The sequence below is a fragment of the Meleagris gallopavo genome, chromosome 1 (assembly GCF_000146605.3).
Source record: "Meleagris gallopavo isolate NT-WF06-2002-E0010 breed Aviagen turkey brand Nicholas breeding stock chromosome 1, Turkey_5.1, whole genome shotgun sequence".
Taxonomy (NCBI): Eukaryota; Metazoa; Chordata; class Aves; order Galliformes; family Phasianidae; genus Meleagris; species Meleagris gallopavo.
Genome location: NC_015011.2, coordinates 173,451,510 through 173,455,502, shown reverse-complemented (window position 1 = coordinate 173,455,502; position 3,993 = coordinate 173,451,510).

Sequence of the window (3,993 nt, the reverse complement as noted above, 5' to 3'; positions counted from 1 at the left end):
GAAAAAGAAAAAGAAAAAGAAAAAGAAATTGCAGCAAAAAAAGCAGCAAAACTACATATTGTAATCTACCTTCATATTGTCACCTATTGCATGTTGTTAGGGCCCAGTTGTGGTAGCTCCTAATTGTGCCTTTCTAATTACACCTTTCTAATTTTAGATAAATTCTGCATGACACTGTTATTTATGAGAAAATTTAGTAGCACAGAGTACTTTGGATAGTAAATACCACTAACGACCTTATTCTGTGATAATTAGCAGATTATTTACTGACTCTACTGAGAAGAAATAATGTTATTATAGTCTTGTTTTGGTAAATAATTAAGACCCTGTAGAAAAGTTAATCTTAACAAATAACAATGGATCTAGTCATTAAATAGCAGGAAGCTAGTCAATAAGTTGTAGCTATAAAAATGAGAGAGGAAATGAAAATGTTTTGGAATGTCTCTAAGTCAAAGGCATAAAATCTATCTGAAATTAATACAGCGAGAAAATGTATATTTACATGGCAATACACTACATCAGAGGATTTAAAGTTGTGCCCACTAAAGGATATTCAGATTAAGTAAAACATGTATGTTATGCTTGGACTGTAGTTGTGGACTTAGTGGTGTTACTCCGATGGACTTGATGAACTTATTTTCCCTATAGTATAATATAAGTAATGAAAGATATAAAAACAATATAAGTTTTGCCAAAAAGTGAAGTGAGATTATTTTTTCAAATTTAATAAACAAGAAAAAAAGAAGTAAATAATGCATTAATATTAAAGAAAATCAAGGAATGCACTGTGCCATTCACTTTGCATAAGTAAGATTATATAAGTAGAATGGCTAATGAGAATGTGGAAATAATATTTTTACATCTGTAGTGAAAAACTTCGGTGCTGCCAATTTCTTAGAAAGTCAGCCTTTTTGTAGTTTAAACAATTCAGACTTTACCATCTACATGTACTAATAATGAAATTTAATAATGAAATTTAATCTGTTTTTTCTATTCATGACTACCATTGATGGAGAAAATCAGACCTTTTAATATGCTCAAAGCCATGGGGGAAGATATTTTCTATCCCAAAGTAATGAAAACCTTGAACACCTCCAGGGACGGGGCATCCACAACCTTTCAAGGCATCCTGCTCAAGACTTCACCACTCCTTTGATAAAGAAAAAAAAGAAGGTTTGGAAAAGGCATAAGATGATACAAAAGCTATAAATACAGTAAGAAGCTGATTAGGAGAATGATGATAGACAAAATTACTGAAAGGAAAATATGGAGTTGGAAGGCTACTGGCAGAATTTCTTTAAGTTTAATTTCAGATCATATTATTTAGTATTTCAAATGCTAGCAGAAGAGCATGATTATGATACCGCTGTTATTACAATGTCATGATACTCTTTTAATGCAGGGAAAGATCTGAATAATAGGAAAAATGTGAATTGCAGAACATAGGTAAGAAGAACACAAACATGAAAATGTATATAATAAGAAACAAGCTTTTCCACTGCAAAATGGAAATCGAATAATTGAAACTTGTTTTTTTTTCATCTAGAAGAAAGATATGCAATTACACTCTTTTAAATATAGCCTTATATTCAAGAAGTCCTGTAGATCATTTCATAATGAAAGCTGAGCTCCTTTTAGTTTAAGTGAGCCCGAAAATTATTAAGTTGTAACATTAGCTGTACACTACAGAAGATCATTTTCTGCTTCTGTGAGCTGATTCATCCGAATTTGGCTTGAGATGTTTTCATCGGAATGTTAAAGATGAAATTCTAATCCTGATATGTAAGAGTTTATTAAAAATTCCTTTGATGCTACTGGTATACAAGCAATGCTCTAGATTCATTCATTCCTTATGGTATTCCATGGAGAAGGGAGAGCCATGGAAATATGGATACTGGGAACAATGTTCATGTGAGACTTGCATTACAGAAATGGTCTTCAGAAGCTCTGTCCCACAAGTATGGGTTTTTCAGACTAATAAACATAGGAGGGCCAGGCTAGATCTCAGCACTGCAGGCCTGATCACTGCTTCACTGATAGTTCATTCCCTTCCCCTCTGGTTTGTCTCTCCTTTAACGTCCCGTGGAAAGAGATTGTTCAGAGAAAATGTCAATATAGAAAGAAATTTAGAAGTCCAAGAGATCAGATCAGTCATCTGATTTTTGTTGTTTTGATTATCAGCTTTTTAAACTCACGTCTCTGGTTTTGTGTTTCCTCTTCTGTCAACATCCTTTTCCCTTTCTAGCACAAGATTCTGGATGCAGTGTTAACCTGCAGGCAGACACACCATCATAGATCTGGTGGAGTAACCCACCTAGGGCATCCATCAGTCTGCGGGGTGGAACTGAGCATAATGTCTCTTGGCTTTTCTCAGGAATGAAAGCTGGAGGTGCTCTGATTTGGAAGATCTTTTTGCAAATAATTCCACTTTCTTTACCTACAGGACGACACAAGAGGGACTCCTCCTTTTTTCCTCCTTTCATTTTCCTTTTTCATAAATCTCGTTTGTATGTGTGTTTTATTTTTTCCCCACAGAGAAGAATGATCTGTCAAGGCTCTTTGCTGAAGTCCTAAAATCTTATCTATATTCAATTACTTGGGATGATATTTATAGCTTAAAATGAAAGTTCAGATCCTGAATTTAGAGAAGTGTATAAAGTTTTCTTCTGGAGTCAAAATGAGAAGTAAATGCATATCACGTGACTTAACAAGGGGTCCTGACTGAGGTTTCATTCCACAAAAGAATTAAAGAAGAAAAATACAAGAGTTCCTTGAATTCTGTTTTGGTTCTGCTTTTTTATTTGTTTTTGTTAGATCAAATGGAAATCTTCAAGGATGAACATTTCAGAAAAAAATGGATTGGTTTCTTTTGAGAAGTAGAGACCCAGTAACCAACTATTCATTTTCCTGTCTGCCAGTACTGAAATTCAAGATTCCCTCTCTGAATGTCAGATCAATACAATTGCTTTAATTCCTTGCTTTGCTTTATTACGATCAACCCAAAGTGCAGCAGATTAAATGTTTCCTTACAATGTGATTATAGCACATAGAAGGACTATGTTTTTTAGACATTGCACACAGCCTTTTGAGAAATTACCATACTTCATCTTTAATTTGATTGAGGTATAGTATAGGAATCATTAAAGATATTTGCCTTTTTTTCTGTCAGCGTGATCTCAGGAAGATACCAATAGATTTAATATAATGACAAGATATTTAGAACAGAATAAGATCATAGCATCAGTGACCATAATGGGAAAACCAACGAACCTATCAAACTTATCATTAGTTTTAGACACACAGAATAAAGCATGACATTGGACTGAACCACATAATGTATATTATATCACCAGAAATTATATGATCCTCATCCTATCTGAATCCATATTAAATGTTATTTCATCTCCATAAACTTTCAAACAGTCATAACATACCTTATTCCTAAATATATAATTTCTGTTTTTTTTGCTGAACACTTAGATTCTTAATGTCTAATATCAGTGAAACTACAGTGAATAATTTCTGGATATGTAAGAAATACATTTTCTTCACATTAAAAAAAAAAACTATTTCTACTTCATTTGTTCAAAACAATTTTTAAAAATATCAGGAAATACTCAGCCTTCCTACTCTGAGAAATACATAACAACCCTTAGTGAATGCTATGAAGAGGAAATGGTTTCTGCATTTATAGAAAGTGTAAAGGCTGCCAACCAACATTTTGTGTACATCACAAATTATGTATCCCGCTGCAATCTTTTCTGACAACAAGGTAATTGCTTCAATAATACAAAAACTAGAAAATAGCTTTTGCTGCACAAATCTTAGTAGTGCATAAAACAGAAAGCAGGGTATAACTATGGAACAGAAAATCATATTATGAGGAATATATTTCTTCATAGCACATTTCTTTCAGTATTGAATTCAGAAGATCATTTTATTTATTCCTAGATATTTTTAGTTCTTCTTTCCCCTTTTTTTTTACCTGAAAAC